This window comes from Equus przewalskii, chromosome 9 (genome assembly GCF_037783145.1).
Source record: "Equus przewalskii isolate Varuska chromosome 9, EquPr2, whole genome shotgun sequence".
Lineage (NCBI taxonomy): Eukaryota > Metazoa > Chordata > Mammalia > Perissodactyla > Equidae > Equus > Equus przewalskii.
The window spans coordinates 20245382-20259197 of record NC_091839.1 but is presented as its reverse complement, the minus strand read 5'-3'; the positions used below and the strand labels follow the sequence as shown (position 1 = coordinate 20259197).

At 44.4% G+C, this 13816-nt stretch overlaps 1 pseudogene; it reads right to left on the bottom strand.

Moving 5' to 3' along the window:
* Positions 1–8773: 8773 nt before the first annotated feature.
* On the bottom strand, positions 8774–10001 carry LOC103567266 (myeloid cell surface antigen CD33-like; annotated as a pseudogene).
* Between the last annotated feature and the right edge of the window lie 3815 nt (positions 10002–13816).

The window sequence follows — 13816 nt, the reverse complement described above, 5'->3', positions numbered from 1 at the left end:
AGGACTTATGAGGACATCTGAGGAGCGGGACACAGCGAGTCTCTAAGGGCCTCCCATCTGAGGTGCTTTTCTGAGCAGTGGTGTGTACACCAGGGAGCTGGTCAGCTCCTGCTGAACCTCGGAGAGTCACAACTTCATCTAGAATTCAGGTGGTGCATCCCGCCAGGTGTAGGATTCTTTAGGGCCTGGGGCAGATTAAAAGAAGGTTTAGGTGAGGTGAAGGCAGCAGTCCATCCATCATCAGTTCATTCATTCATTCCCCAAATGCTTAGTGAGCATCTCTGTGTTGGTGAGGCTGGAGACAAGGCAGATGACCCACCTGGTCTATGCCTGTGAGATGTTCCCCACCCAGTGGTGTCTACAGTAGGAAGCTGATCCTGGCAAGTGTAGGATTCTTTAAGGTCTGTGTGAACATTGAGGCAGAAGAAAAGAATTGTTCTTAGGTGATGTGAAGGCAGCAGTCAACCATTCATTCATTCATTTATTAATTCATTCTCCAAACACTTTGTGAGCATCTCTGTGTTGGGGAGTTTGCAGACAAGAAGGGAGACGACTGATCTGGTCCATGTCCATGAGTTTCCCACCAGCCAGCGGAGTCACCTCCTCCCCAAACACCCAGTACTGTCAGGCCTTAGAGCTACAGTCACTGGTAAGTTTGCTGTGTGTCTTGGTAGCAAGTTGGATATTTTCTAAAATATGAGTATGGATTATGAATTTTTTTTTTTTTTTTGCTTTTTGTGTGCCTATTCATGAAGTTACAATGGCATGCCCCAAATAAAAAACTTACAGCATCTCAATTTAAAACAAAAGGGAGAACACAAACACATGTTGCAAGAGCCAGTGCAGCATAAATTTCTTTTCCCTGAAAGGTGTCATTTAGTGTTGTGTGGACCGGAGTGAATTTTTAAAAAATCCTCATGATACAGATTGGCATTTCCTGTCATGTAAATCGTCTTCTCCTCACACTTCCATGTCGTTCACAAGGCATGATATCTGGAGAACACACGAGTGGAATATACAGCTACAGTTAATATTTTAGGTTCAGCTCATGCGGATTTGCATCTCATTCTGTGTTGTATGCATCTGGGAAATCCTTGACACTTGTGACGCAAATGCATTTACCACCTTTCGATTTGTAAAATCTTTCAAATACAAGAGTGTTTAGATAACTGTTCCTTCAAGCTTCCTAACGGAGAGAGATTTTCCACCCTCATTTGAAATATAAGGAATGGAGTCCCCAATAAGTCAAGCAATTCTTGTCCTAGGTTATTAGAAAAGTAAGAATGTGGCACGTAATGGAAACCTCAATACAACTGGTTTCACAGTCAAGAAAGTTATACCATGTTCATGGACTGGAAGATTCAGTGAGTTCTCATTGTTTTGCTTTAATGAACTTTATAATTTATGTAAAATAGAACATCCTCACTTGAAAATAACATGTCTATGGATTTTGACAAACGTGTACAGCCCAGTTATGACTCCACAATCAGGAGATAGAATGTCTGCACTACCCCAAAAGGCTTTACCACGTCTATTTTCAGCTCATCATTCCCACCTCCTCTCCAGGTAACCATTGATATAATCTCTATCCTGGTGAATTAATTTTGTGTATTGGAGAATTTCTATAAATGTAGTCATTTGTGTCTAGATCCTGTCACTCAGCATACTATTGTTGAAATGGATCCAAGTGCACGTTTCTGTAGATCATAACGTCTGATTACTAAGTAGTACTCCGTTCTGTGGGTGTACTGTAATGTTTTATTTATTCACCTATTAAAGGACATTTGAGATTTTAAAGTTATTAGCAATAAAGATTATGGTGTAAGCATTTTTATGGACATGCTTTCATCCTCATGAGTACACACATATTGTAGAATTGGTAGATAAAGGAGTAACCACATGTTTAACTTTAGTAGAAATTGTCTAAGTGTTGTCCAGAATTGTTTTAAACTTTCCAATCCTGATTGCAATTCCAAGAATTCTAGCAGGTTCACACTGTTGTTAACAATTGCTCTCATCAGGCTACTAAATTTCAATGATTCTAGTGGGAGCGTAATGGAATCTCTGTGTATTTTGCAATTTATTTTAAATTTAGATACAGTAAGAGTCACTTTTTATCATGTACAATATCTGATGTTTGACAGATATATATCATATGTAACCACAACCATAATCAAGATCTTGAAGAGAGCCATTATGGACATTCCCTCATGCTGTCAAATCCTCCTTCCAATCTTAACGCATGAACAAATGCAGATCGGTTCTTCATACCTCTTGTTTTTATATTTATAGAATGATGTAGAAGTGGAATCAGACAAAATATAGTCTTCAAAGTCTGTCTTTATTCACCTGGCATAATGCATTTGAGGGTTCTTCACATTATTGGGTGTATGTATCAATAAATTATTGCACTTAATTGCTGACTGATACTCCACTGTTTCAATATACCCCATTGTGTATACACCTACCAACTGAGGAACATTTCGGTTATTTCCACCTTTGCAGGGACTATGAATAAAGATGCTATAAATATTCGTATGCAGTTTTTTATGGGAACATACATTCTTATCTCTCTTGAGTAAACACCTAGGAATCAGATTGCTGTGTCCTATGGAAACTGTAGGTTTTACTTTATATGAAATTGCCAAACTGTTCTCCAAATTGGCTGTCCCATCGGTGTTCCCACCAGAAGTGTGTGTGAGTTCTGGCTACTCCACATCCTCTGTAGCATTTTCTATTATCAACATTTATTTTCCTTCTCTTGCTGTTTAGTCTTTCACTTATCCTAATAGGTATAAATCTCACCTTGGGTTTAATCTATAATTTCCTAATGACAAGTGATATTGAGCATGTTTTCATATGCTTATTTGACATCCGTTTTTTTCTTCTTTGGTGAAGTGCCAGATTAATTCTTTGGCTTCTTTTTTAATTATTACACTGTGTTATATACATAACAAAAACTTGACCATTTTACCCATTTTTAATTGTTCAGGTCAGTGGCATTATATAGATTTATATTGTTGTACAACTGTCGCCATCATTTAACTCTAGAACTTTTTTCATCTTCCAAAACTGAAACTTTGTGTTCATTACATGAATAGCTCCATTCTTTCTGCCCAAGACCCTGGCCACCACCATTCTCTTTTGTCTGTGTCTGTGAATGTGACTACTCTAGATACTTCATTTAAGTGGAATCATGCAGTATTTGTCCTTTTGTGACTGGCTTGTTTCACTTAGTGTGACATCTTCAATCCACCTGTAGTATGTGTCAGAATTTCCTTCCATTTTAAGGCTGAATAATTTTCCATTGTATGCGTTTTCCACATTTAGTCCATCTATTCCTCTATTGATAGAGACTTGGGTTGCTTCCACCTTTTTGTCATTGTGAATAATGCTGCTGTGAACACGGGTGTGCAGGCATCGATTCAAGTTCCTGCTTTCAATTCTTTGCACACACCCAGAAGTGAAATTACTGGATCATACGATAATTCTGTTTTTAACCCTTTGGGGAACTACCATTCTGTTTTCCACAGCAGACGCCACATTTTACAACCTGAAAAGCAAAACACAGGAGTTCCACTGTCTCCACATTCTCATCAACTCTTGTTATTTCTGGTTATTCCTGTTTTTTTGCTTGCTGGCTTTTTGGTTATTTTTTAAATAGCCATCCTAGTGGGTGTGAAGGTCTAACTTACTGTGTGGTTGTAATTTGCATTTCCCTAATGTTAGAATGTTGATCATGTTTTCATTTGCTTATTGGGCATTTGCACGTCTTTGGAGAAATAGCCTATTCAAACCCCTGGCCCATTCTTATATAGGTGTGTTTGTTTTGTTGTAGTTGAATAGTTTTTAAAAAAAATATATATATATCCAGGCTCATTTGTTTGTTTGCTCACTTATATTTTGTTTTGAGAGTCCTTTATATATTCCAGATACAAATCATCCATCAGATATACATTAGCAGATATATTCTCCCAGTCTATAACTCCTAGTCTCTTCATAGTGGCTTTTACAGAACACCAGGCCCCCATTCTCCGAGACAGATGTCACCCATGAGGTGACCCACTAGTGTGTCAGAAGGTGGAAAGGCAGAGAAAAGAAGATTCAAAGGGGCCAGGTCTGGAGGTGAGATGGGGGCATTCAGGATACAAAATGTAACATGAGAAGGGCAACCACCCAAAGATACCCAGGTCTTAATCCCTGGACCCTGTAAATGTTCCCTTATAAGGAAAAAGGGTCTTTGCAGATGTGATTAAGGCAAGGACCCTGACCTGTGGAGATCATCCTAGATTACCTGGGTTGGTCCCTAAATCTAGTCTCAAGTGTCCTTCTGAGACAGAAGCAGAGGGTGATGTTCTACACACAGAGGAGGATGAGCGATGTGACCACCGAGGCAGAGTGATGTGGCCACAAGTCAAGTAGTCCTGGCAGCACAATCATCTGGGAGAAGTAAGAGATGCATTCTCTCTTCAGGTCTCTGATGGAGTGTGACCTCCCAACAATGTGGTTTCTGCCAAGAGTAACTGATTTTGCATGAGGGGGTTCAGGACACGTTACCCCAAGATGTGGCAACTTTGCATATTGACTATTTCAAGCTGGAGGAATTTGAGGAACAGCATGTGCAGGAAGGACTTTCTGACCTTCTCTTGAAGTGGGTCATAAACCCTCCCTGAGAGGTGCCCTCCCTGTACCCGGAGGAAAGGAGCATCTTATCTCCTAAGATCAAGGGACACAGAGAGGAATCTGAAGGAACAGGCCTTGCTAAGTTTCCCCCAGTTTACTGCACTGAGCTCACACCCTTTGTCCTGTCATATCTCTCTATGATTTTCCACTTTACATCAAATAGAGCGGGAAAATACTCAATTTTAACCACTAATTTGAGTCTTTGTTTCTTTACGAAGGCTCCGTGCCACATTAAACTTACATTAAATATGTTTGTATGCGTTTCTCTTGTCAATCTGTCTTGTGTTGCAGAGGTCCCAGGTGAGAACATACACAGGCAGAGGGAAGATATTTGCCCCTCTCCATGGATTCCTGGTCTCCAGCGCTGTGAGAGAATGAACTCCTTTTGTTTTAAGACAACTACTGTGTAGTCATTTGTGACAGTGGCCCCAGGAAGGTAATACAGGTGGGAAATCAGAGAAACGGGGTCTCTGGGGAGAATGCAGAGATTAACGGAGAAAAGTTCTCCTTCACAGACCCATTCTTCTGTTCCTCTTTGAGCCAAACACCTCCAAGGGTTGTCTGGACCACTCCTCTCATCTCCCCTCCTCCAAATCTCCCCTGAACTTGCTCCAACCAAGTCTGCACCCCTTTCCCACTTGTCCATTAAAACTGCTGTGTGGGAATCACCAAAGACAAATGTATTTCCTTGTGCTCTTCTCTTTCCTTTGTGCTGTCAGTCACTTTTTGCCTCATCTGTTGCCATCACTTACATGGCTCTACATCCTCACATCTTCAGTCCAAACCCCACTCCTGATCTCCAGACATTTATATCCAACTCTCTCATTGACATCCCCAGTTGGATGTCAAGTGGCTTCCCAGAATTAGCATCACCCTTTCAGATCCTACTCTCTGACGTCCTCCATGGGACACAACTGCATCTGTCCCGCTGTTCAGGAGAAACATTTGGGCATCATCCTTGTTCCTCTCTCTCCCTCACTCCCCACATACATTAGAAAGCCCTGCTAGTACTATCTTCATAACATATTTAAACATAAACCCTCACTCTCCACCCCACCCCCCTGGTTCAAGTCAACATCTCCTACTGCCTGGATAATCCAGCAGTCTCTTCTCAGTCTCTATGTTTCTGCTGTGGGCTCACTCTGGCCTTTTCTGAACAGAGCAGTGATGGGATCCTTTGAAAATAAAAGTTCAATCATATCCTCCCAGGTGTCCAGATTCTTGCATTTCCTGCAGGGTCTCACACACTCTGCACCAGCACGTGGTCTGCACCATCCTCCCAGCCTCTCCCCTCCCTGTGCCTCCCTCTGCTGTCAAACTTCTTCCTCCTGTTTCCCCAACACACCAGGTGTGCTTCTGCCTCAGACTCTTCCACTCATTGTCCTCTCTCTTTTCTGTTTTCCTGGGATAATTTTCTCTCAGGCAAAGGTAGAACCTGCTTTCATATCATGTTAAGTATTTGACTCAACATCATTCCTCACACTCTGAGATGTAGACAATTGTCCCCAAGATGTCACGTGTTCCTTTCTCTGTATGACTTTTCTCGAAACACGTATTACCATCCAACATGCTCTGATATTAGTTCTTATTTATTCCTTTTGATTTCTCTCCCTCTTGTCTCCAGAATGACGGCTTCTCGATGACACAGATTTTGGACACTTTTGTTCATCATTTTATACTCTTGACAAAGTTAAAGGCCAATCCATTTAGTGGGAGAAAATATTTGCAAAATATAGTACTGAAGAGGGTGTAGTATCTGGCATATAGAAAGAAGTTTTATACATCAACAAGAAAAAGACAACCCAATTAAATAACGGGAGAAAAATTTGAAAAAAAATTCTCCAAAGAAGATGTACAAATGGCCATTAAGTCCATGAAAAAATTAACAGCATCATTAGTCATTACGTAAATGCAGATCAAAACCTTGCCTGGTCTTCTCATGCTACCCTCTCATCTTCTGGTGCTACAACAGACCATGCTCCAATCTGTTCATAGGGTTTTCATGGCCAATTATTCTGGACATGAGTGGCCAGGTCCTTCTTCCTAGTCTGTCTTAGTCTGGCAGCTCTGCTGAAACCTGTCCACCATGAGTGACCTTGGTGGTATTTGAAATACCAATGGCGTAGCTTTCAGCATGATAGCAACATGCAGCTGCCACAGTGTGACAACCAACCAATGGTTGGTGTGGTTCCCACACTGGGAAATGAACCCAGGTATGCTACATCCTAACACCTAGAACACCAAAGCTAGCTCTACACATCCACCAGTAGGCTGTAATTGCTTTTTTCCTTAAAGAAGGAAAATAATGTTGGAAATGATGTGAAGAAATTGGAACCATCATATGTTGCTGCTAGTAATGCAAAATGGAGCTGTTACTGTGCAAAACAGTCTGGCATGTCCTCAAAAACTCAAACATAGACTCTACCTTTTTACCTGGCAATTCCACTCCTAGGTAAGCGTATGCCCCAGAAAACTGAAAACACATCTACAAACGAAATTGTACTCAGCAAAGTTCACAGCAGCATTATTCACGAGAGCCAAAATGTGGAGACAACCCAAATGCCCATCAACCAACCAATGAATGAGCAAATGTGGTTGATCCATACAATAGAATATTATTCAGACAAAAAAGAGAGAATTACTGACACGTACTGCATGGATAAACATTGAAAGTGTTTTGTGAAGTGAAACCAGACCCCAAAGGCCACATTTTGTATGATTCCACTTATATGACATGTCCAGAATAGGCACATTTACAGAGACAGCAAACAGATTAGTGGTTGCAGGGGCTGAGGGAGGGGAGTATGGAGAGGGACTGCTTCATGGGCACAGGGTTTCTCTTTGGGGTGATGTAAATGTTGGATGGACAGAATTAGACAATCATAATGGCTGGACAACACTGTGAATGTACTAAAAGCCCCTTTTGTACACTCAAAAATGGCTCAAATACTGATTTTATTTTTAGTGAATTTTTCCTCAATGACAAAATAATGCATAGAAATTAAAAAGTATAGGGAGATACTGATTTTCACCTGTTACTGGCAAAACTCCAAAGGTTTCACCACATGCTGGTTTGCTGAAAACACACACTTTCAGCCCTCGATGTTGAGAAAGTAAACTTGTCCATCTTCAATGGAGAACAACTTGGCAATGTTTCTCAATATAGAAAGAACATATGATCAAACTCTTTTGCTTTTAGGAATTTATCTCACAATCATAAATACACACACGTGTGAAAGGAGACACAGGATTATAGATCATATCATTTTCTTGGTGGAATAACTTAATGCCATGATTTTTCCATTAGCATAAGATGTGTACAGAATCAGAATCCACCTATGCAAAGGAATCCTGCACAGTCACAGATGAATGACGACATCTGTACCACTGATGTCAAAGGACCACTGAGATCCTTTAGATGAATAGACCAAGGTTCAGAGCATCCTATGGACACTGGTCACTTCCTGGGAGAGGGATGGGCATCTGAGGACAGACTGTGTGTGCATTTTGAAGTTTTGGCCAGGTGAGTATATCACCTGTCCAAAAATGTGTAACTTATGAACTATTAGGGGAAAATAAGAAGATGAGGCTGATGGAGCCATCAGAGACTGGTGATAAGGGGTCTGGAGAGGGGGGCTCTGCCATGTGAATGTTGTCCTGTTCTCCTTGTGGAGCCAAGGGGAGTGGAGAAGTCTGAGAGGAGTGAACGGCCAATGAGGACAGCTGCTCACAGAGGCCATGGTGGCTGAGGATGGGAGGGACCACTTGGTTCACCCACAAGGGGGCCTCTGGTAACCACACTGAGTCCACACTGAGGCAGGGACCCAGCCCTGTTCTGAGCTGGAAGAGGCCCTGATCGCTACAACCCTGGAAGGGCTCCTTCCTACCCGTGCTGTCCCCTAGACAGACACCAATTGCTGAGTTCTCTGTGGCATCTAGGACGACAAGAGGGGATGCCTTATCATGGGATGTGATGGGGTGAGATAAGCCTAGGCATCCCCCTCCAGAAATGCAGAAGGGTCAGGTCCTTGTGTCCTTCTAGGTCCCCTACAGCTGGGCCCCCAGGACAAAAAAAACAAGCGTCACTAGCCTAGCCCTCCAGACCCCACCACACCCTCATGGACTCGAGCATTCTGGCCCAGCACCCACAGGTGACATTGAGCTGGATGGGCCTTTCCACAGTCACACCAGCTTCATGGAAATTCATCTGACAGGTGAGGTTAGAGCCGTGGTCCTGGGGTCGTGGGGTGAGGGTGAGCACGGAGAAGAGGCGAGTTCAGGGGCCTGGGGAGTTGAAGCCAGCTGATATCCAGGAGAAGATGGGCAGTGTGCCCCATTCACAGACCCAGGGTGCAGAGCAGGTCAGGTTCCTGTGGCTGCTGGACTCCAGGGTCCCAGGGATGAGGATGTTGGGCATGTGGGTCAGCGCTGGGAGGAGGGAGATGGGGAGACATGGGAATCAGGAGTGAGGGTCCTAGGTATGGCCCTGAGAGAAGCTGCCTTTGATCTAGCTCCTCTCTCTGAGCACTGAAAGACTGTACCTCCACCCCCATCTCAGGAGTGGTATCCTATCCAAACCCTGGCCTGGGGCCCCCATATCCTTCCCCTGTGGACCCCATCCTTACCCGTCACTTGCACAGAGAGATGGTTAGATTTATAATTCCATTCTGTACTTCCTTTCTCCACACACAAAAAAAGGATTTTCCATTGTCCCTCTTCCTAGCATCTCTGATGTCCATGGAGCAATTGTTAGACCAAGGGTCCCCAAGGGGGTGGAATCAGCCCTGGGTATCCTCTTGTTCTTTTCTATTTGGTTGTTTGTGGCCACAGGAGCATCCTGGTATGGATTTGCCTCTTCCCAGAACCAGTGGCCATGAGCTGGGGTAGAGTCAGCCCAGCCACCCCAAGGGTAGAAACCAGTGCAGGGCACTTGGACACACAGACCTTCCTGCACTGTCACTGACTCCTGTACTTGCAGCCCGAATATTTCGATCTGAGCCAGGGACCCTGCAGTGAAAGGAATGTCAGCAGCAGCCCCTGCCCCAACCACTCCTCTCCTCGGTCCACTCATCTGCCTGCAGCAGGGCCCTGTGGCTGGGTGTTTGTCCTGTGTCTCGAAAGAGAAGGGAAAGGTGAGTGTGGGGGGAGTTGCAGGAAGACCCACGGGAAGCTGGGGAGGAGGACGTGACCTCGGTCATACACAGAAGAGGAACTGCAGACCAGAGCTTGTCCCCTCTCTGCACACCCCATGGCCCAGAGACCCTGAGACCCTCCCAGACAGGAGCAGACAACGTACATGCCGCATGTCCTGCCCCCATCTTGGGGCATCCGCCAGCACTGGAGCCCGGACCAGGACCTCTGAGGACATCTGAGGAGTGAGACACAGTGAGTCTCTAAGGGCCTCCCATCTGATGTGCTTTTTTGGGCCCTGCTGTGTACACCAGGGAGCTGGTCAGCTCCTGCTGAACCTCGGAGAGTCACAACTTCATCTAGAATTCAAGTGGTGCATCCCGCCAGGTGTAGGATTCTTTAGGGTCTGGGGCAGATTAAAAGAAGGTCTTAGGTGAGGTGAAGGCAGCAGTCCATCCATTATCAGTTCATTCATTCATTCCCCAAATGCTTAGTGAGCATCTCTGTGTTGGTGAGGCTGGAAACAAGGCAGATGACCCACCTGGTCCATGCCTGTGAGATGTGCCCCACCCAGTGGTGTCACTTCCTCCCCACTCAGTCCTGTTGGTCTATAGAGCTGCGGTCACTGGTGAGTTTTCTGTGGCTCCTGGTAGCTACTAGGTATTTTCTAGATTTCTAGATTTGACATCTGGCCAAAAAATTGGAAATCTCTTTTCAACTTGCACTACTTAAAACTCTATTCTCATTAAACAAAAACTTCCCATTTCCTCCAACTCCTAGTCCCTGGAAACCACTCTCCCATTTTTCTGTCTATAGGAATTTGACTAAGGGGATCATATAGTATTTGCCTTTTTAGTGACTGGTTTATTCACTTACCATCATGTCCTCAACCTTCATGCATGTGGTAGCTTGTGTCAGAATTCTCTCCTTTTTAAGACTTTATAATATTCTATGATAGGTACACACCACACTGTGCTTATCCCTCCATCCATTGTGGATGCTTCGGTTGCCTCTACCTTCTTTTTCCCCTGCTTTTTCTCCCCAAATCCTCCCAGTACATAGTTTTGTCTTTTTAGTGGGTCCTTCTGGTTGTGGCACGTGGGACGCTGCCTCAGCATGGCCTGACAATCGGTTCCATGTCCACGCCCAGGATCTGAACCAGCAAAACCCTGGGCCGCCAAAGAGGAGAGCGCGAACTTAACCACTCGGCCATGGGGCCAGCCCCTCCACCTTTTTGCTTTTGTGAACAAAGTTGCTGTGAGCACAGGTGTGCAAGTGTCTCTGAGCCCCTGCTGTCATTCTTTTGAATGGATACCCAGAAGTGGAATTGCTGGGTCATATGATAATTCTACTTTTAATTTTTGGAGGAACTGCCATTCTCTTATCATCCCCTTTGTGTTTTTTTTCTTTTACCTCATCTCTTGTCATCACCTTACACTGGCTATACATTTTAACATCTCCAGTCTGCACCCCTCACCTCCTCTCTAGATCTTCATAGTCAGCTCTCTTGCTGACGTCTGCAGCTGACTGTCAAATGGCTTCTGAGAATGATCAGCATCTTTCAAAACCCTGCTCTCTGACGTCCTTCATGGAACACAACTCCACCCTTCTAGTCACTCAGAGGAAAGATTTGGCACCATTTCTGCTCCTCTCTTTCCCTCGTTTACCACATCCAGTAGGAAATTCAGTCGGCATGTCCTTTAAAATGTCTCCCAAATGCATCCTCCCTACATACACGGCATCCCTGGTCCAGGGCACCATCACCTCCTGCCTGGAGTACCCAGCAGTGACGTGCCACATCTATCTTTGGCTTCCCTGGACCCACTCTTTCCAAATTCTGAGCATAGCAGCCATTGGGATCCTGAAAACCTGAGGATCTAGTCATGTGTCTGCTCCCCTCACGGGTTTCCAGAATCATGCATTGGCCTGCGACAGTCTCCCATGGGGTCTGCACCGTCCTCCCTGTGCTGTCACACATTGACTTCTTGTTTCCTCCACACACCAAACCTGCTTCTGCCTCAGGACCGTGGCCCTCACACCTCCCCCTTTTCCATCTTCCTGGAATACTTTTCTCCTAGGGAAACACAGTGCCTGCTTCCTCCCTGCTTTCGAGTTTTTGTTCAAACATCACCTCCATCACGTCACACTCTCCCATACAGAAAACCCACCCCACTATGCCACAGGCTCCTTTCCCTGAGGGATTCCCCCCAAACATGTATCGCTATCCAACGTGCTCTATTTTTATTTATTTTTAATTCCTGTCTCCATAATGACAGCATTTTGATGACAGAAGTTCTCCTCATTTCCTTTATTTTCTTGTGGTAAAATATCCATAAAATAAAACTTGACATTTTTCACATTTTGTAGGGTACAATTCAGTGATGCTAGGTACACTCACAGTGTGGTGCAACCATCCCAACTGTCTATTTCCTGAATACTTTTGTCATCCCGGGGAGTAACCCTGCGCAGTTACACAAGTCCTCATCCCCCGTCCCCTGATTCTGAGCTTCCACCATTCTACCTTCTGTTTCTATGAATCTGTCTTTGTAGGCGGCTCATAGAAGCAGAATCATGAAAATATTTGTTCTTTTGTGTCTGGCTCCTTTCATTTACCTTATAGTTTTGAAAGTTTTTCCATGTTGTAGAGTGTGTCAGAATTTCATTCTAACCTTTTTAAGGCTGAATGATATTCCAGTGTATGTATGTACCACATTTGGTTCATCTATTCTTCAATTGGTGGACACTAGGGTTGGTTCCACTGCTACTGGGAATAATGCTGCTATGAACTATGGTGTGCAAGCGACTATTGAGTACATACTTTCAATTCCTTTGAAAGTATGCCAATTCTATGTTTCACTTTTGGAGGCAGTTCTAAAGGGTTTTCCACGAAGCTGCACCATTTTTCATTCCCACATAAATGCACGAGGGTTCCAGTTTGTCCACATCTTCACCAACATTTGTTTTCTGTTTTTTTAAAGATATATATATATATATATATATATAATAACTGTCCTAATGGGCAAGAATTTGTATTTCATTGTGGTTTTGGTTCACATTTCTCTAATAACTGACGATATTGACCATCTTTTCATGTGCTCCTTCGTCATTTATGTGTCTTCTTTGCAGAAGTGTCTCTTCAAATCCTTTGGATGACAGTGAGTTTTGAAGTTGTGTCACCGATGCACCCCTGACCCCTCCGACAATGCTGGCCCATAGTAGGTGTGTGATAATACTTGTTAAGTGAGTCTATGAATAAAAGACTGAATGTCACTGTGCTAAGAACCATACAGTGGTACACACACACACGCACGAGGGCACGCACACTCTGAGGACTTTTACAACTGAGCCTGAGGGATGAGCAGGACTTGGAGAGGCAGGAATGGGGAGGGAAGGGCATTTCAGGGGAAGGAACTGCACATGCAAAGTTTCAGAGTCACCAAGTCCTTGGCCCAGCTGGGAGTGGAGACACTGTCAGATGCAGGGAGAGGGAGGAATCTGCGGGAGAGTCCAGCAGGAGACAGACCACACCAGGCCTTCAAATCCAGCCTGTGGTGTTTTCAGCTCAGTCTCTGGCCATGGAGAGGACATGTAGCTGTTCATACTGTGCAGGACGTGGACAATGATGGTCTCTGGAAACACAGTCTGGAGGTCTTCTGTGAGGAAAGAGATGGAGGCAGGAGGTGAGGTGGGTTCAGAGACTTGGAAGAGATGAGGCCCCAGGAATGACCAGGTCAGGATGAGGAGGAGACGGGCAGCAAGATGAGCTGTGATTAGGTGGAAGGATGGGTAAGACTTATTGATTTATTGCATTAAGGAGAAGGGAGGGAGGGAGAAGAGGAGAACCACATGCCACTTCTGGCCTTAGAGATGGAGGCTGCAGCGTCATCAGTGTGAGGGGTAACCCAGCAGAGAAGTGGATTTAGGGGGAAAGAAGGCAGCTCAACTTTGGCATGCTGAGAAGAGCAATCCTGGGGCCATCTTGATAGAGGCATGTGGCAGGATG